Source organism: Symsagittifera roscoffensis, chromosome 7, assembly GCF_963678635.1.
Source record: "Symsagittifera roscoffensis chromosome 7, txSymRosc1.1, whole genome shotgun sequence".
NCBI lineage: Eukaryota > Metazoa > Xenacoelomorpha > Acoela > Convolutidae > Symsagittifera > Symsagittifera roscoffensis.
Genome location: NC_087068.1, coordinates 12,799,577 through 12,818,497, shown reverse-complemented (window position 1 = coordinate 12,818,497; position 18,921 = coordinate 12,799,577). Strand labels below are relative to the sequence as shown.

Genomic DNA, 18,921 nt, shown 5'->3' with positions numbered 1-18,921 from the left:
TAGCTGCAAAAAATATGTTCACTAAATTTTAAATTTAAGGAGCCAAAGCTTCGAATTCTTGAAATTGAAAAACTAGGTTTGAAAGACTTGCATAATCTTTCAGCCCTGGTAACTTAGGCGGTAGATCGTTGGACTTTAAATCATATAGTCGAGGGTTCGAGTCCCTAGTGGGGCGAAGTATCATTTCTTCTATTAAAATTTTTGAAACAATCGTACTTCATTGAAAACGCCAGTTATTTTCAGAGTTTTTAAGAATGGTTAATAAGTTTCAGGCGCTCAAAAATATACTTTTTCATAAAAGAAACTTTTATCGAACTCTTGTGGCGCAATCGGTTAGAGCGTTCGACTGTTAACCGAAATGTTGGTGATTCAAGCCCACCTGGGAGCAAGAACAGAACCGCAGAATCAGAGATTTCAGCAAAAAAAAGAGCACTAAGTTATTCATTTTAGGATCCAAAGCTTCGAATTCTTGCATTTGAAAGACTAGCGGAATCTTTGAGCCCTGCTAGGGCGGTCGGTAGAGCAGTGAACTTTGAATCCAACTATCAGGGGTTCGAGTCCCTTCTGGGGCGAAGTAGGATTTCTTCTTATAATTTTTTTTGAAAAACTTGAACGTCTTTGAAAACGCCAGTTATTTTCAGAGTTTCTAACAATGGTTAATAAGTTTCAGGCGCTTAAAAATAAATCTTTTCATTAAAAAAAATTATCGAGATCTTGTTCCGCAATCGTCTAGCGCGTTCGGCTGTAAACCGAAAGGTAGTTGGTTCAAACCCACCCAGGAGCGAGAACAGAAGAACCTCAGAATCAAGGATTTCTGAATAAGAATATGAGCACTAAGTTATTTATTTCAGAATCTAACGCTTCAAATTCTTGCATTTGAAAGACTAGCGTAATCTTTGAGCCCTGATAGGGCAGTCGCTAGAACAGTGAACTTCGAATCCAACGTTCAGGGGTTCGAGTCCCTTCTGGGGCGAAGCAGCAATTCTTCTATAATTGTTTTTGAAACACTCTAAGTTCTTTGAAAACACCAGTTATTTTCAGAGTTTTTAACAATGGTTAATAAGTTTCAGGCGCTCAAAAATAAATTTTTTCATAAAATTAATTTTTAACGAGCTCTTGTGGCGCAATTTGCAAGCGAGTTCGGCTGTTAACCGAAAGGTTGGTGGTTCAAGCCCAGCCAGGAGCGAGAACATTAGAACCTCAAAGTTACATAATCCCGCAAAAAAATGTGCACTAAATTATCAATTTCAAGATCCAGAGCTTCGAATTCTTGAATTTGACAAATTAGTTTTGTAAGACTACTAAACACTCGAGCCCTGCTAGCTCAGTCGGTAGAGCGTTGGACTTTTAAGAAGCAGAGATTTCCGCAAAAAAAGCACTAAGTTATTCTTTTTAGGATTCAAAGCTTCGAATTATTGCATTTGAAAGACTAGCGTAATCTTTGAGCCCTGATAGGGCAGTCGCTAGAGCAGTGAAATTTGAATCCAACGTTCAGTGGTTCGAGTCACTTCTGGTGCGAAGTAGTAATTCTTCTATAATTTTTTTTGAAACACTCGAACTTCTTCGAAAACGCCAGTTATTTTCAGACTTTTTAAGAATGGTTAATAAGTTTCAGGCGCTCAAAAATAAATTTTTTCATGAACGGTACATTAATCGAGCTCTTGTGGAGAGTTCAGGTAGCGCGTTCGGCTGTAAACCGAAAGATTGATGGTTCAAGCCCACCCAGGAGCGAGAACAGTAGAGCCTCAAAATCAGAGATAGCTGCAAAAAATACGATCACTAAATTTTAAATTTCAGGATCCAAAGCTTCGAATTCTTGAAATTGAAAAACTAGGTTTGAAAGACTTGCATAATCTTTGAGCCCTGGTAACTTAGTCGGTAGATCGTTGGAATTTAAATCATACAGTCAAGTGTTCGAGTCCCTTGTGGGGAGAAGTATCATTTCTTCTATTAAAATTTTTGAAACAATCGTACTTCATTGAAAACGCCAGTTATTTTCAGAGTTTTTAAGAATGGTTAATAAGTTTCAGGCGCTCAAAAAAATATTTTTTCATAAAAGAAACTGTTATCGAACTCTTGTGGCGCAATCGGTTAGAGCGTTCGGCTGATAACCGAAATGTTGGTGGTTCAAGCCCACCTGGGAGCGAGAACAGAACATCAGAATCAGAGATTTCAGCAAAAAAAAAGAGCACTAAGTTATTCATTTTAGGATCCAAAGCTTCGAATTCATGCTTTTGAAAGACTAGCGGAATCTTTGAGCCCTGCTAGGGCGGTCGGTAGAGCTGTGAACTTTGAATCCAACGATCAGGGGTTCGAGTATCTTCTGGGGCGAAGTAGGATTTCTTCTAATATTTTTTTTGAAAAACTTGAACTTCTTTGAAAACGCCAGTATTTTTCAGAGTTTCTAAGAATGGTTAATAAGTTTCAGGCGCTTAAAAATAAATCTTTTCATTAAAAAAAACTTTATCGAGATCTTGTTGGGAAATCGGCTAGCGTGTTCGGCTGTAAACCGAAAGGTAGTTGGTTCAAGCCCAGCCAGGAGCGAGAACAGAAGAACCTGAGAATCAAGGATTTCTGAATAAGAAGATGAGCACTAAGTTATTTATTTCAGGATCTAACGCTTCAAATTCTTGCATTTGAAAGACTAGCGTAATCTTTGTGCCCTGATAGGGCTGTCGCTCGAGCAGTGAACTTTGAATCCAACGTTCAGGGGTTCGAGTCCCTTCTGGGGCGAAGTAGCAATTCTTCTATAATTGTTTTTGAAACACTCGAACTTCTTTGAAAACGCCAGTTATTCTCAGATATTTTAAGGATACTTAATAAGTTTCAGGCTCTCAAAAATAACTTTTTCAAGTGAAAAAAGCTTGAATGATGCAGAAAAGAATCAACCAACAACTTTGTATGGAGCTCTTGTGGCGCAATCTAGTAGCGCGTTCGGATATTAACCGAAAAATTGCTGGTTTAAGCCCAGCCAGGAGCGAGAACAGAACCTCATAATGAGAGATTTCTGCAAAAAAAATGAGCACTTAGTTATTCGTTTTAGGATCCAAAGCTTCGAATTCTTGTATTTTAAAGACTAGCATACCCTTTAAGCCCTGCTAGCTCAGTCGGTAGAGCGTTGGACTTTTAATTAGACGATCAAGGGTTCGGTTCCCTTGTCGGGCGCAGTATCATTTCTTCTATTAATTTTTTTGAAACACTCGAACTGCTTTGAAAACGCCAGTTATTGTCAGAGTTTTTAAGAATGGATAATAAGTTTCAGGCGCTCAAAAATAATTTTTTTTTCATAAAATGCTTATTATCGAGCTCTTGTGGCCCAATCGACTGGCGCCTTCGGCTGTTAACCGAAAGGTTGGTGGTTCAAGCCCACCCAAGAGCGAGAACAGCAGAACCGCAGAATCAGACTTTTCTGCAAAAGATAAGAGCACTAAATTATCAATTTGAAGATCCAGAGCTTCGAATTCTTGAATTTGACAAATTAGGTTGGTCAGACTAGCAAAACATTCGAGCCCTGCTAGCTCAGTCGGTAGAGCGTTGGACTTTTAATCCAACGGTCAAGGGTTCGATTCCCTTGTGGGGCGAAGTATCAATTCTTCTATTAAAATTTTTGAAACACTCGAACTGCTTTGAAAACACCAGTTATTCTCAGAGTTTTTAAGGATACTTAATAAGTTTCAGGCTCTCAAAAATAATTTTTTCAAGTGAAAAAAGCTTGAATGATGCAGAAAAGAATCGAACAACAACTTTGTATGAAGCTCTTGTGGGGCAATCTAGTAGAGCGGTCGGATTTCAAACGAAAGGTTGATGGTTCAAGCCCACGCACAAGCGAGAACAGTAGAACCTGAGAATCAAGGATTTCTGAATAAGAATATTAGCACTAAATTAATTATTTCAGGATCTAAAGCTTCGAATGCTTGCATTTGAAAGACTAGCGTACTCTTTGAGCCCTGATAGAGCAGTCGCTAGAGCAGTGAACTTAGAATCCAACGTTCAGGGGTTGGAGTCCCTTCTGGGGCGAAGTAGTAATTCTTCTATAATTTTTTTTTGAAACACTCGAACTTCTTTGAAAACGCCAGTTATTCTCAGAGTTTTTAGGAATGCTTAATAAGTTTCAGGCGCTCAAAGATAAATTTTTTCATGAAAGAAATGTTTATCGTGATATTATGGCGCAATCAGCTAGCGCTTTCGGCTGTAAACCGAAATGATAGTGGTAAATCCCACCCAGGAGCGAGAACAGCAGAACCTCAAAATCGACTTTTCTGCAAAAGATAAGAGCACGTTTTTTATTTGAGGATCTAAAGATTCGAAGTCTTCTAATTAAAAAATAAGGTTTGAACTACTAGCTTAATCTATAAGCACTGCTAGCGCAGTCGGTAGAGCAGTCGAATATGAAAACACCGTCAGGGGTTCGACCCGAAGGGTCCCGCCTTTGGTAACTTTCAAGAAATCCAATTTTGGCCACTTTAAGGATACTTAATAAGTTCCAGGCTCTCAAAAATAACTTCAAGTGAAAAAAGCTTGAATGATGCAGAAAAAAATCAACCAACACCTTTGTATGGAGCTCGTGGCGCAATCTAGTAGCGCCTTCGGCTGTCAACCGAAAGGTTGGTGGTTCAAGCCCTTCCAGGAGCGAGAACAGAACCTCAGAATGAGAGATTTCTGCAAAAAAAATGAGCACTTAGTTATTCGTTTTAGGATCCAAAGCTTCGAATTCTTGTATTTGAAATTCTAGCATAATCTTTAAGCCCTGCTAGCTCAGTCGGTAGAGCGTTAGACTTTTAATCGGACGTTCAAGGGTCCGTTTCCAATGTCGGGCGCAGTATCATTTCTTCTATTAATTTTTTTGAAACACTCCAACTTCTTTGAAAACGCCAGTTATTTTCAGAGTTTTTAAGAATGGTTAATAAGTTTCAGGCGCTCAAAAATAATTTTTTTCATAAAATGCTTTTTATCTAGCTCTTGTGGCCCAATCGACTGGCGCCTTCGGCTGTTAACCAAAAGGTTGGTGGTTCAAGCCCACCCAAGGGCGGGAACAGCAGAACCGCAGAATCAGACTTTTCTGCAAAAGATAAGAGCACTAAATTATCAATTTCAAGATCCAGAGCTTCGAATTCTTGAATTTGACAAATTAGGTTTGTCAGACTAGCAAAACATTCGAGCCCTGCTAGCTCAGTCGGTAGAGCCTTGGACTTTTTATCCAACTGTCAAGGGTTCGAGTCCCTTGTGGGGCAAATTCTCAATTCTTCTATTAAAATTTTCGAAACACTCGAACTGCTTTGAAAACGCCAGTTATTCTCAGAGTTTTTAAGGATACTTAATAAGTTTCAGGCTCTCAAAAACAATTTTTTCAAGTAAAAAAAGCTTGAATGATGCAAAAAAGAATCAAACAACAACTTTGTATGAAGCTCTTGTGGCGCAATCTAGTAGCGCGTTCGGATGTCAACCGAAGCCTACTATATTGCGCCACAAGCCCACCCACAAGCGAGAACAGTAGAACCTGAGAATGAAGGATTTCTGAATAAGAACATGAGCTCTAAGTTAATTATTTCAGGAAAAAAGCTTGAAAGATGCAAAAAAGAATCAAACAACAACTTTGTATGAAGCTCTTGTGGCGCAATCTAGTAGCGCGTTCGGATGTCAACCGAAGCCTACTAGATTGCGCCACAAGCCCACCCACAAGCCAGTTATTCTCAGTTTTTAAGGATACTTAATAAGTTTCAGGCTCTCAAAAATAACTTTTTTCATAAAATGCTTTTATAGAGCTCTTGTGGCCCAATCGACTGGCGCCTTTGGCTGTTAACCGAAAGCTTGGTGGTTCAAGCCCACCCAAGAGCGAGAACAGCAGAACCACAGAATCAGACTTTTCTGCAAAAGATAAGAGCACTAAATTATCAATTTCAAGATCCAGAGCTTCGAATTCTTGAATTTGACAAATTAGGTTTGTCAGACTAGCAAAACAATCGAGCCCTGCTAGCTCAGTCGGTAGAGCGTTGGACTTTTAATCTAACTGACAAGGGTTCGAGTCCCTTGTGGGGCGAAGTATCAATTCTTCTATTAAAATTTTCGAAACACTCGAACTGCTTTGAAAACGCCAGTTATTCTCAGAGTTTTTCAGGATACTTAATAAGTTTCAGGCTCTCAAAAATAATTTTTTCAAGTAAAAAAAAGCTTGAATGATGCAAAAAAGAATCAAACAACAACTTTGTATGAAGCTCTTGTGGCGCAATCTAGTAGCGCGTTCGGATGTCAATGGAAGCCTACTAGATTGCGCCACAAGCCCACCCACAAGCGAGAACAGTAGAACCTGAGAATCAAGGATTTCTGAATAAGAACATGAGCTCTAAGTTAATTATTTCAGGAAAAAAGCTTGAATGATCCAAAAAAGAATCAAACAACAACTTTGTATGAACAACTGTGGCGCAATCTAGTAGCGCGTTCGGATGTCAACCGAAGCCTACTAGATTGCGCCACAAGCCCACCCACAAACGAGAACAGTAGAACCTGAGAACCAAGGATTTCTGAATAAGAACATGAGCTCTAAGTTAATTATTTCAGGAAAAAAGCTTGAATGATGCAAAAAAAGAATCAAACAACAACTTTGTATGAAGCTCTTGTGGCGCAATCTAGTAGCGCTTTCGGATGTCAACCGAAGCCTACTAAATTGCGCCACAAGCCCACCCACAAGCCAGTTATTCTCAGAGTTTTTAAGGATACTTAATAAGTTTCAGGCTCTCAAAAATAATTTTTTTCATAAAATGCTTTTTATCGAGCTCTTGTGGCCAAATCATTTAATTTAATTTAATTGATACAAAGTATCATTTCTTCTATTAAAATTTTTGAAACAATCGCACTTCTTTGAAAACGCCAGTTATTTTCAGAGTTTTTAAGGATGCTTAAAAACTTTCAGGCTCTCAAAAATAAACTTTTCCCAAGGAAAAAGCTTGAATGACGCCTAAAAAAATCAACCGATACTCATTTATAGCGCTCTTGGGGCGCAATCGGCTAGCGCGTTCTGCTGTCAACCAAAAGGTTGGCGGTTTAAGCCCACCCAGGAGTTAGAGCAGAACCTCAGAATCAGAGATTTCTGCAAAAAAAATTAGCACTTAGTTATTCGTTTCAGGAATCAAAGCTTCGAATTTTTGTATTTGAAAGACTAGTGTAAGCTTTAATCCCTGCTAGCTCTCTCGGTAGAGCGTTGTACTTTTAATCCGACGTTCAAGGGTTCGGTTCCCTTGTCGGGAGCAGTATCATTTCTTCTATTAATTTTTTTTGAAACACTATAACTTTTTTGAAAACGCCAATTAAATTCAGAGTTTTTAAGAATGGTCAATAAGTTTCAGGCGCTCAAAAATAAATTTTTTCTTAAAAAAATTTTTTTTAACGAGCTCTTGTGGCGCAATCGTACTTCTTTGAAAACGCCAGTTATTTTCAGAGTTTTTAAGGATGCTTAACAAGTTTCAGCCTCTCAAAAATAAATTTTTCCCATGGAAAAAGCTTGAATGATGCATAAGAAAATGATTTGACACCTGTTGTTAGAGCTCTTGTGGCGCAATCGGCTAGCGCGTTCGAATGTTAACCAAAATGCTGGTGGTTCAAGGCCACCCAGGAGCGAGAACAGAACCTCAGAATCAGAGATTTCTTCGAAAAAAATTAGCACTTAGTTATTCGTTTTAGGATCCAAAGCTTCGAGTTTTTTTATTTGAAAGACTAGCGTAATTTTTAAGCCCTGCTAGCTGTGTCGGTAGAGCGTTGTACTTTTAATCCGACGTTCAAGGGTTCGGTTCTCTTGTCGGGAGCAGTATCATTTCTTCTATTAATTTTTTTGAAACACTAACTTCTTTGAAAACACCAGTTATTTTCAGAGTTTTTAAGAATGGTTAATAAGTTTCAGGCGCTCAAAAATAAAATTTTTCATAAAATTACTATTTAACGAGCTCTTGTGGCGCAATCGGCTAGCGCGTTCGGCTATTAACCGAAAGGTTGGAGGTTCAAGCCCACCCAGGAGCGAGAACAGTAGAAACTCAAAATTACATTTTGCTGCAAAAAATATAGGCTGCAAAAATTATCAATTTCAAGATCCAGAGCTTCGAATTCTTGAATTTGACAAAGTAGGTTTGTAAGACTAGCAAAACATTCGAGCCCTTCTAGCTATGTCGTTAGAGCGTTGGACTTTAAAGCCAACGGTCAAGGGTTCGAGTCCCTTGTCGGGAGCAGTATCATTTCTTCTATTAATTTTTTTGAAACACACTTCTTTGAAAACACCAGTTATTTTCAGAGTTTTTAAGAATGGTTAATAAGTTTCAGGCGCTCAAAAATAAATTTTTTCATAAAATTACTATTTAACGAGCTCTTGTGGCGCAATCGGCTAGCGCGTTCGGCTATTAACCGAAAGGTTGGTGGTTCAAGCCCACCCAGGAGCGAGATCAGTAGAAACTCAAAATTACATATTGCTGCAAAAAAATGTGCACTAAATTATCAATTTCAAGATCCAGAGCTTTGAATTCTTGAATTTGACAAAGTAGGTTTGTAAGACTAGCAAAACAATCGATCCCTGCTAGCTCAGTCGGTAGAGCGTTCGACTTTTAATCCAACGGTCAAGGGTTCGAGTCCCTTGTGGGGCAAAGTATCATTTCTTCTATTAAAATTTTTGAAACAATCGTACTTCTTTGAAAACGCCAGTTATTTTCAGAGTTTTTAAGGATCCTTAATAGGTTTCAGGCTCTCAAAAATAAACTTTTCCCATGGAAAAAGCTTGAATGATTCCTAAAAAAATCAACCGATTATTATTTATAGCGCTCTTGGGGCGCAATCGGCTAGCGCGTTCGGCTGTCAACCAAAAGGTTGGTGGTTTAAGCCCACCCAGGAGTGAGAACAGAACCTCAGAATCACAGATTTCTGCAAAAAAAATTAGCACTTAGTTATTCGTTTTAGGATCCAAAGCTTCGAATTTTTTTATTTGAAAGACTAACGTAATCTTTAAGCCCTGCTAGCTGTGTCGGTAGAGCGTTGTACTTTTAATCCGACGTTCAAGGGTTCGGTTCTCTTGTCGGGAGCAGTATCATTTCTTCTATTATTTTTTTTGAAAATCTAACTTCTTTGAAAACACCAGTTATTTTCAGAGTTTTTAAGAATGGTTAATAAGTTTCAGGCGCTCAAAAATAAATTTTTTCATAAAATTACTATTTAACGAGCTCTTGTGGCGCAATCGGCTAGCGCGTTCGGCTATTAACCGAAAGGTTGGTGGTTCAAGCCCACCCAGGAGCGAGAACAGTAGAAACTCAAATCAAAATACATTTTGCTGCAAAAATTATCAATTTCAAGATCCAGAGCTTCGAATTCTTGAATTTGACAAAGTAGGTTTGTAAGACTAGCAAACCATTCGAGCCCTGCTAGCTAAGTCGGTAGAGCGTTGGACTTAAAAGCCAACGGTCAAGGGTTCGAGTCCCTTGTGGCGCAAAGTATCATTTCTTCTATTAAAATTTTTGAAACAATCGCACTTCTTTGAAAACGCCAGTTATTTTCAGAGTTTTTAAGGATGCTTAAAAAGTTTCAGGCTCTCAAAAATAAATTTTTCCTATGGAAAAAGCTTGAATGACGCCTAAAAAAATCAACCGATACTTATTTATAGCACTCTTGGGGCGCAATCGGCTAGCGCGTTCTGCTGTCAACCAAAAGGTTGGCGGTTTAAGCCCACCCAGGAGTGAGAGCAGAACCTCAGAATCAGAGATTTCTGCAAAAAAAAATTAGCACTTAGTTATTCGTTTCAGGATCCAAAGCTTCGAATTTTTGTATTTGAAAGACTAGTGTAATCTTTAATCCCTGCTAGCTCTGTCGGTAGAGCGTTGCACTTTTAATCCGACGTTCAAGGGTTCGGTTCCCTTGTCGGGAGCAGTATCATTTCTTCTATTAATTTTTTTTGAAACACTATAACTTTTTTGAAAACGCCAATTAAATTCAGAGTTTTTAAGAATGGTCAATAAGTTTCAGGCGCTCAAAAATAAGTTTTTTCTTAAAAAAAATTTTTTAACGAGCTCTTGTTGCGCAATCGTACTTCTTTGAAAACGCCAATTATTTTCAGAGTTTTTAAGGATGCTTAACAAATTTCAGCCTCTCAAAAATACATTTTTCCCATGGAAAAAGCTTGAATGATGCATAAGAAAATGATTTGACACCTGTTATTAGAGCTCTTGTGGCGCAATCGGCTAGCGCGTTCGAATGTTAACCGAAATGCTGGTGGTTCAAGGCCACCCAGGAGCGAGAACAGAACCTCAGAATCAGAGATTTCTTCGAAAAAAAATGAGCACTAAGTTATTCATTTTAGGGTCCAAAGCTTCGAATTCTTGTATTTGAAACACTAACGCAATCTTTGAGCCCTCCTAGCTCAGTCAGTGGAGCGTTGGACTTTTAATCCGACATTCAAGGGTTTGGTTCCCTTGTCGGGCGCAGTATCATTTCTTCTAATAATTTTTTTTGAAACACTCTAACTTCTTTGAAAATGCCAATTAAATTCAGAGTTTTTAAGAATGGTTATTAAGTTTCAGGCGCTCAAAAATAAATTTTTTCATAAAATTACTATTTTACGAGCTCTTGTGGTGCAATCGGCTAGCGCGTTCGGCTGTTAACCGAAAGGTTGGTGGTTCAAGCCCAACCAGGAGCGAGAACAGTAGAAATTCAAAATTACATATTGCTGCAAAAAATATGTGCACTAAATTATCAATTTCCAGATCCAGAGCTTCGAATTCTTGAATTTGACAAAGTAGGTTTGTAAGACTAGCAAAACATTCGAGCCCTGCTAGCTAAGTCGGTAGAGCGTTGGACTTAAAAGCCAACGGTCAAGGGTTCGAGTCCCTTGTGGCGCAAAGTATCATTTCTTCTATTAAAATTTTTGAAACAATCGCACTTCTTCGAAAACGCCAGTTATTTTCAGAGTTTTTAAGGATCCTTAATAGGTTTCAGGCTCTCAAAAATAAACTTTTCCCATGGAAAAAGCTTGAATGATTCCTAAAAAAATCAACCGATTATTATTTATAGCGCTCTTGGGGCGCAATCGGCTAGCGCGTTCTGCTGTCAACCAAAAGGTTGAAGGTTTAAGCCCACCCAGGAGTGAGAGCAGAACCTCAGAATCAGAGATTTCTGCAAAAAAAAATTAGCACTTAGTTATTCGTTTCAGGATCCAAAGCTTCGAATTTTTGTATTTGAAAGACTAGTGTAATCTTTAATCCCTGCTAGCTCTGTCGGTAGAGCGTTGCACTTTTAATCCGACGTTCAAGGGTTCGGTTCCCTTGTCGGGAGCAGTATCATTTCTTCTATTAATTTTTTTTGAAACACTATAACTTTTTTGAAAACGCCAATTAAATTCAGAGTTTTTAAGAATGGTCAATAAGTTTCAGGCGCTCAAAAATAAGTTTTTTCTTAAAAAATTTTTTTTAACGAGCTCTTGTGGCGCAATCGTACTTCTTTGAAAACGCCAATTATTTTCAGAGTTTTTAAGGATGCTTAACAAATTTCAGCCTCTCAAAAATAAATTTTTCCCGTGGAAAAAGCTTGAATGATGCATAAGAAAATGATTTGACACCTGTTATTAGAGCTCTTGTGGCGCAATCGGCTAGCGCGTTCGAATGTTAACCGAAATGCTGGTGGTTCAAGGCCACCCAGGAGCGAGAACAGAACCTCAGAATCAGAGATTTCTTCGAAAAAAAATGAGCACTAAGTTATTCATTTTAGGATCCAAAGCTTCGAATTCTTGTATTTGAAACACTAACGCAATCTTTGAGCCCTCCTAGCTCAGTCAGTGGAGCGTTGGACTTTTAATCCGACATTCAAGGGTTTGGTTCCTTTGTCGGGCGCAGTATCATTTCTTCTAATAATTTTTTTTGAAACACTCTAACTTCTTTGAAAATGCCAATTGAATTCAGAGTTTTTAAGAATGGTTATTAAGTTTCAGGCGCTCAAAAATAAATTTTTTCATAAAATTACTATTTTACGAGCTCTTGTGGTGCAATCGGCTAGCGCGTTCGGCTGTTAACCGAAAGGTTGGTGGTTCAAGCCCAACCAGGAGCGAGAACAGTAGAAATTCAAAATTACATATTGCTGCAAAAAATATGTGCACTAAATTATCAATTTCCAGATCCAGAGCTTCGAATTCTTGAATTTGACAAAGTAGGTTTGTAAGACTAGCAAAACATTCAAGCCCTGCTAGCTCAGTTGGTAGAGCGTTGGACATCTAATCCAACGGTCAAGGGTTCGAGTCCCTTGTGGGGCGAAGTATCATTTCTTCTATTAAAATTATTGAAACAATCGTATTTCATTGAAAACGCCAGTTATTTTCAGAGTTTTTAAGGATGCTTAATAAGTGTCAGGCTCTCAAAAATAAATTTTTCCCATAGAAAAATCTTGAATGATGCCTAAAAAAATCAACCGACACTTATTTATAGCGCTCTTGGGGCGCAATCGGCTAGCGCGTTCGGCTGTCAACCAAAAAGTTGGTAGTTTAAGCCCACCCAGGAGTGAGAACAGAACCTCAGAATCAGAGATTTCTGCAAAAAAAAATTAGCACTTAGTTATTCGTTTTAGGATCCGAAGCTTCGAATTTTTGTATTTGAAAGACTAGCGTAATCTTTAAGCCCTGCTAGCTCTGTCGGCAGAGCGTTGTAATTTTAATCCGACGTTCAAGGGTTCGGTTCCCTTGTCGGGAGCAGTATCATTTCTTCTATTAATTTTTTTTGAAACACTATAACTTTTTTGAAAACGCCAATTAAATTCAGAGAAATTAAGAATGGTCAATAAGTTTCAGGCGCTCAAAAATAAGTTTTTTCATAAATTCATTTTTTACCGAGCTCGTGTGGAGCAATCGGCTAGCGCGTTCGGCTGGTAACCGAAAGGTTGGTGGTTCAAGCCCACCCAGGAGCGAGAACAGTAGAAACTCAAAATTACATATTGCTGCAAAAAATATGTGCACTAAATTATCAATTTCATGTTCCAGAGCTTCGAATTCTTGAATTTGACAAAGTAGGTTTGTAAGACTAGCAAAACATTCGAGCCCTGCTAGCTCAGTCGGTAGAGCGTTGGAGTTTTATTCCAACGGTCAAGGGTTCGAGTCCCTTGTGGGGCGAACTATCATTTCTTCTATTAAAAATTTTGAAACAATCTTATTTCATTGAAAACGCCAGTTATTTTCAGAGTTTTTAAGGATGCTTAATAATTGTCAGGCTCTCAAAAACAAACTTTTCCCATGAAAAAATTTGAATGATGCCTAAAAAAACCAACCGATACTAATTTATAGCGCTCTTGGGGCGCAATCGGCTAGCGCGTTCGGCTGTCAACCAAAAAGTTGGTGGTTTAAGCCCACCCAGGAGTGAGAACAGAACCTCAGAATCAGAGATTTCTGCAAAAAAAAATTAGCACTTAGTTATTCGTTTTAGGATCCAAAGCTTCGAATTTTTGTATTTGAAAGACTAGCGTAATCTTTAAGCCCTGCTAGCTCTGTCGGTAGAGCGTTGTAATTTTAATCCGACGTTCAAGGGTTCGGTTCCCTTGTCGGGAGCAGTATCATTTCGTCTATTAATTTTTTTTGAAACACTAACTTTTTTGAAAACGCCAATTAAATTCAGAGAAATTAAGAATGGTCAATAAGTTTCAGGCGCTCAAAAATAAGTTTTTTCATAAATTTATTTTTTACCGAGCTCTTGTGGAGCAATCGGCTAGCGCGTTCGGCTGGTAACCGAAAGGTTGGTGGTTCAAGCCCACCCAGGAGCGAGAACAGTAGAAACTCAAAATTACATATTGCTGCAAAAAATATGTGCACTAAATTATCAATTTCATGTTCCAGAGCTTCGAATTCTTGAATTTGACAAAGTAGGTTTGTAAGACTAGCAAAACATTCGAGCCCTGCTAGCGCAGTCGGTAGAGAGTTGGAGTTTCATTCCAACGGTCAAGGGTTCGAGTCCCTTGTGGGGCGAACTATCATTTCTTCTATTAAAAATTTTGAAACAATCGTATTTCATTGAAAACGCCAGTTATTTTCAGAGTTTTTAAGGATGCTTAATAATTGTCAGGCTCTCAAAAACAAACTTTTCCCATGAAAAAATTTGAATGATGCCTAAAAAAACCAACCGACACTAATTTATAGCGCTCTTGGGGCGCAATCGGCTAGCGCGTTCGGCTGTCAACCAAAAAGTTGGTGGTTTAAGCCCACCCAGGAGTGAGAACAGAACCTCAGAATCAGAGATTTCTGCAAAAAAAAATTAGCACTTAGTTATTCGTTTTAGGATCCAAAGCTTCGAATTTTTGTATTTGAAAGACTAGCGTAATCTTTAAGCCCTGCTAGCTCTGTCGGTAGAGCGTTGTAATTTTAATCCGACGTTCAAGGGTTCGGTTCCCTTGTCGGGAGCAGTATCATTTCGTCTATTAATTTTTTTTGAAACACTAACTTTTTTGAAAACGCCAATTAAATTCAGAGAAATTAAGAATGGTCAATAAGTTTCAGGCGCTCAAAAATAAGTTTTTTCATAAATTTATTTTTTACCGAGCTCTTGTGGAGCAATCGGCTAGCGCGTTCGGCTGGTAACCGAAAGGTTGGTGGTTCAAGCCCACCCAGGAGCGAGAACAGTAGAAACTCAAAATTACATATTGCTGCAAAAAATATGTGCACTAAATTATCAATTTCATGTTCCAGAGCTTCGAATTCTTGAATTTGACAAAGTAGGTTTGTAAGACTAGCAAAACATTCGAGCCCTGCTAGCGCAGTCGGTAGAGAGTTGGAGTTTCATTCCAACGGTCAAGGGTTCGAGTCCCTTGTGGGGCGAACTATCATTTCTTCTATTAAAAATTTTGAAACAATCGTATTTCATTGAAAACGCCAGTTATTTTCAGAGTTTTTAAGGATGCTTAATAATTGTCAGGCTCTCAAAAACAAACTTTTCCCATGAAAAAATTTGAATGATGCCTAAAAAAACCAACCGACACTAATTTATAGCGCTCTTGGGGCGCAATCGGCTAGCGCGTTCGGCTGTCAACCAAAAGGTTGGTGGTTTAAGCCCACCCAGGAGTGAGAACAGAACCTCAGAATCAGAGACTTGTGCAAAAAAAAATTAGCACTTAGTTATTCGTTTTAGGATCCAAAGCTTCGAATTTTTGTATTTGAAAGACTAGCGTAATTTTCAAGCCCTGCTAGCTGTGTCGGTAGAGCGTTGTACTTTTAATCCGACGTTCAAGGGTTCAGTTCCCTTGTCGGGAGCAGTATCATTTCTTCTATTAGTTTTTTTTGAAACACTAACTCCTTTGAAAACGCCAATTAAATTCCGAGTTTTTAAGAATGGTCAATAAGTTTCAGGCGCTCAAAAATAAGTTTTTTCATAAAAGTATTTTTAACGAGCTCTTGTGACGCAATCGGCTAGCGCCATCGGCTGTTAACCGATAGGTTGGTGGTTCACGCCCACCCAGGAGCGCGAACGGTAGATCCTCAAAATAAGATATTGCTGCAAAAAATATGTGCACTAAATTATCACTTTCAGGATTCACAGCTTCGATTTCTTGAATTTGACAAAATAGGTTTAAAAGACTACCAAAATCTTTCAGACCTGCTAGCTCAGTCGGTAGAGCGTTAGACTTTAAAGCCAACGGTCAAGGTTTTGAGTCTCTTGTGGGGCGAAGTATCATTTCTTCTATTAAAATTATTGAAACAATCGTATTTCATTGAAAACGCCAGTTATTTTCAGAGTTTTTAAGGATGCTTAATAAGTGTTAGGCTCTCAAAAATAAATTTTTCCCATAGAAAAATCTTGAATGATGCCTAAAAAAATCAACCGACACTTATTTATAGCGCTCTTGGGGCGCAATCGGCTAGCGCGTTCGGCTGTCAACCAAAAAGTTGGTGGTTTAAGCCCACCCAGGAGTGAGAACAGAACCTCAGAATCAGAGATTTCTGCAAAAAAAAATAGCACTTAGTTATTCGTTTTAGGATCCAAAGCTTCGGATTTTTGTATTTAAAAGACTAGCGTAATCTTTAAGCCCTGCTAGCTCTGTCGGTAGAGCGTTGTAATTTTAATCCGACGTTCAAGGGTTCGGTTCCCTTGTCGGGAGCAGTATCATTTCTTCTATTAATTTTTTTTGAAACACTATAACTTTTTTGAAAACGCCAATTAAATTCAGAGAAATTAAGAATGGTCAATAAATTTCAGGCGCTCAAAAATAAGTTTTTTCATAAATTTATGTTTTACCGAGCTGTTGTGGAGCAATCGGCTAGCGCGTTCGGCTGGTACCCGAAAGGTTGGTTGTTCAAGCCCACCCAGGAGCGAGAACAGTAGAAACTCAAAATTACATATTGCTGCAAAAAATATGTGCACTAAATGATCAATTTCATGTTCCAGAGCTTCGAATTCTTGAATTTGACAAAGTAGGTTTGTAAGACTAGCAAAACATTCGAGCCCTGCTAGCTCAGTCGGTAGAGGGTTGGAGTTTTATTCCAACAGTCAAGGGTTCGAGTCCCTTGTGGGGCGAAGTATCATTTCTTCTATTAAAAATTTTGAAACAATCGTCTTTCATTGAAAACGCCAGTTATTTTCAGAGTTTTTAAGGATGCTTAATAATTGTCAGGATCTCAAAAATAAATTTTTCCCATGAAAAAATTTGAATGATGCCTAAAAACCAACCGACACTAATTTATAGCGCTCTTGGGGCGCAATCGGCTAGCGCGTTCGGCTGTCAACCAAAAGGTTGGTGGTTTAAGCCCACCCAGGAGTGAGAACAGAACCTCAGAATCAGAGACTTCTGCAAAAAAAAATTAGCACTTAGTTATTCGTTTTAGGATCCAAAGCTTCGAATTTTTGTATTTGAAAGACTAGCGTAATTTTCAAGCCATGCTAGCTGTGTCGGTAGAGCGTTGTACTTTTAATCCGACGTTCAAGGGTTCGGTTCCCTTGTCGGGAGCAGTATCATTTCTTCTATTAATTTTTTTTGAAACACTAACTCCTTTGAAAACGCCAATTAAATTCAGAGTTTTTAAGAATGGTCAATAAGTTTCAGGCGCTCAAAAATAAGTTTTTTCATAAAAGTATTTTTAACGAGCTCTTGTGACGCAATCGGCTAGCGCCATCGGCTGTTAACCGAAAGGTTGGTGGTTCGAGCCCACCCAGGAGCGCGAACGGTAGATCCTCAAAATAAGATATAGCTGCAAAAAATATGCACACTAAATTATCAATTTCAGGATCCACAGCTTCGATTTCTTGAATTTGAAAAAATAGCATTAAAAGACTACCTTAATAGTTCAGCCCTGCTAGCTCAGTCGGTAGAGCGTTGGACTTTTAATCCAAGGGTCAAGGGTTCGAATCCCTTGTGGGGAGAATTATCATTTCTTCTTTTAATCTTTTTTGAAACACTCGATTTTCTTTGAAAACGCCAGTTATTTTCAGAGTTTTTATGAATGCTTAATAAGTTTCAGGTTCTCAAAAATAAACTTTTCTCATGGAAAAAAGCTTGAATGATGCATTAAAAATCAACCGACACCTTTTATCAAGCTCTTGTGGAGCAATGAGCTAGCGCATTCGACTGTTAACCGAAAGGTTGGTGTTTCAAGCCCACCCAGGAGCGAGAACAGCACCTCAGAATCAGAGATTTCTTCAACAAAATCTCTAACAGCACTAAGTTATTCATTTTAGAATCCAAAACTTCGAATTCTTGTATTTGAAAGAGTAGAGTAATCTTTGAACCCTGCTAGCTCAGTCGGTAGAGCGTTGGACTTTTAACCCGACTTTCATGGGTTCGGTTCCCTTGTCGGGCGAAGTATCCTTTCTTCTATTAATCTTTTTTGAAACACTCGAACTTCGTTGAAAACGCCAGTTATTTTCAGTTTTTAAGAATGGTTAACAAGTTTCAGGCGCTAAAAAATAAATTTTTTCATAATAAGTTTTTAAGAACGGTTAATAAGTTTCAGGCGCTCAAAAATAAAATTTTCCATAAAGCTCTTGTGGCGCATTCGGCTAGCGCGTTCGGCTGTTAACTGAAAAGTTGGTGGTTCAAGCTAACCCGGGAGCGAGAAAAGAACCTCAGAAGCAGAGATTTCAGCAAAAAAATGAGCACAAAGTTATTCATTTTAGGATCCAAAGCTTCGAATTCTTGCATTTGAAAGACTAGCGTAATCTTTGAGCCCTGCTAGGGCAGTTGGTAGAGCAGTGAACTTTGAATCCAACGTTCAGGGTTTCAAGTCAGAGTTTTTCAGAGTTTTTAAGAAAGGTTATTAAGTTTCAGGCGCTCAAAAATAAATTTTTTCATAAACTTTTTCGAACTTCTTTGAAAATTCCAGTTAATTTCAAAGCTTTTAAGAATGGTTAGTAAATTTCAGGCGCTCTAAAATAAAATATTTTGAAAAGCTCTTTGAAAACGCCAGTTATTTTTTTTAGTTTTAAAGGATGCTTAATAAGTTTCAGGCGCTCAAAAATTAATTTTTTCATAGTGTGTATGCAGCTCTCGTGTCAAAATCGGCTACCGCGTTCGACTGTTAACCGACGTTTGGTGGTTCAAGGTAGCCCAAGAGCAAAAACAGAAGAAACTCAGAAACATAGGATTCTGTATAAGCTATGATCACAGTAATTTTTATCTTCAGAATCCAAAGCATCGACTTCATGTATTTGGAAAACAAGGGTTGAAAGACCACCTTAACTGTTGAGCCTTGCTAGCTCAGTCGATAGAGCGTTGGAATTTCAATCCAACGATCAGTTATTCGAGTACCGTGTGTGGCGAAGACAACAAACTTCTAATGTTTTTCCTTTTAAACACTCAAATTTTGCTCAAGACACCAGTTATTTTCAGTTTTTTAGAAAGCTCAATTATTTTCAGGATCTCAAAAACAAGTTTTTTTAAGAAAACCAGCTTGAAGGATTGGTCTAAAATCAACCTTCTGTACTGTTCGCATGTTGTGTGGCGCAA

At 38.4% G+C, this 18,921-nt stretch overlaps 13 non-coding genes across 13 annotated transcripts; all 13 read left to right on the top strand.

Annotated features, from left to right (window-relative positions):
- Positions 1–3,508: 3,508 nt before the first annotated feature.
- On the top strand, positions 3,509–3,581 carry Trnak-uuu (transfer RNA lysine (anticodon UUU)). Its single transcript has one exon. It is a non-coding gene; the product is annotated as a tRNA-Lys (tRNA).
- A 2,383-nt stretch (positions 3,582–5,964) lies between these two features.
- Trnak-uuu (transfer RNA lysine (anticodon UUU)) lies at positions 5,965–6,037 on the top strand. The gene has a single exon. It is a non-coding gene; the product is annotated as a tRNA-Lys (tRNA).
- Positions 6,038–7,933: 1,896 nt separating this feature from the next.
- Positions 7,934–8,007, top strand: Trnan-auu (transfer RNA asparagine (anticodon AUU)). Its single transcript has one exon. It is a non-coding gene; the product is annotated as a tRNA-Asn (tRNA).
- A 339-nt stretch (positions 8,008–8,346) lies between these two features.
- Positions 8,347–8,420, top strand: Trnan-auu (transfer RNA asparagine (anticodon AUU)). Its single transcript has one exon. It is a non-coding gene; the product is annotated as a tRNA-Asn (tRNA).
- Positions 8,421–9,190: 770 nt separating this feature from the next.
- Trnan-auu (transfer RNA asparagine (anticodon AUU)) lies at positions 9,191–9,264 on the top strand. The gene has a single exon. It is a non-coding gene; the product is annotated as a tRNA-Asn (tRNA).
- Positions 9,265–9,383: 119 nt separating this feature from the next.
- On the top strand, positions 9,384–9,456 carry Trnal-uaa (transfer RNA leucine (anticodon UAA)). The gene has a single exon. It is a non-coding gene; the product is annotated as a tRNA-Leu (tRNA).
- A 1,330-nt stretch (positions 9,457–10,786) lies between these two features.
- On the top strand, positions 10,787–10,859 carry Trnal-uaa (transfer RNA leucine (anticodon UAA)). Its single transcript has one exon. It is a non-coding gene; the product is annotated as a tRNA-Leu (tRNA).
- A 1,330-nt stretch (positions 10,860–12,189) lies between these two features.
- Positions 12,190–12,262, top strand: Trnar-ucu (transfer RNA arginine (anticodon UCU)). The gene has a single exon. It is a non-coding gene; the product is annotated as a tRNA-Arg (tRNA).
- Positions 12,263–12,835: 573 nt separating this feature from the next.
- Trnat-ggu (transfer RNA threonine (anticodon GGU)) lies at positions 12,836–12,909 on the top strand. The gene has a single exon. It is a non-coding gene; the product is annotated as a tRNA-Thr (tRNA).
- Positions 12,910–13,038: 129 nt separating this feature from the next.
- On the top strand, positions 13,039–13,111 carry Trnak-uuu (transfer RNA lysine (anticodon UUU)). Its single transcript has one exon. It is a non-coding gene; the product is annotated as a tRNA-Lys (tRNA).
- Positions 13,112–13,681: 570 nt separating this feature from the next.
- On the top strand, positions 13,682–13,755 carry Trnat-ggu (transfer RNA threonine (anticodon GGU)). Its single transcript has one exon. It is a non-coding gene; the product is annotated as a tRNA-Thr (tRNA).
- A 772-nt stretch (positions 13,756–14,527) lies between these two features.
- On the top strand, positions 14,528–14,601 carry Trnat-ggu (transfer RNA threonine (anticodon GGU)). Its single transcript has one exon. It is a non-coding gene; the product is annotated as a tRNA-Thr (tRNA).
- A 2,665-nt stretch (positions 14,602–17,266) lies between these two features.
- Positions 17,267–17,339, top strand: Trnak-uuu (transfer RNA lysine (anticodon UUU)). Its single transcript has one exon. It is a non-coding gene; the product is annotated as a tRNA-Lys (tRNA).
- Positions 17,340–18,921: the final 1,582 nt, after the last annotated feature.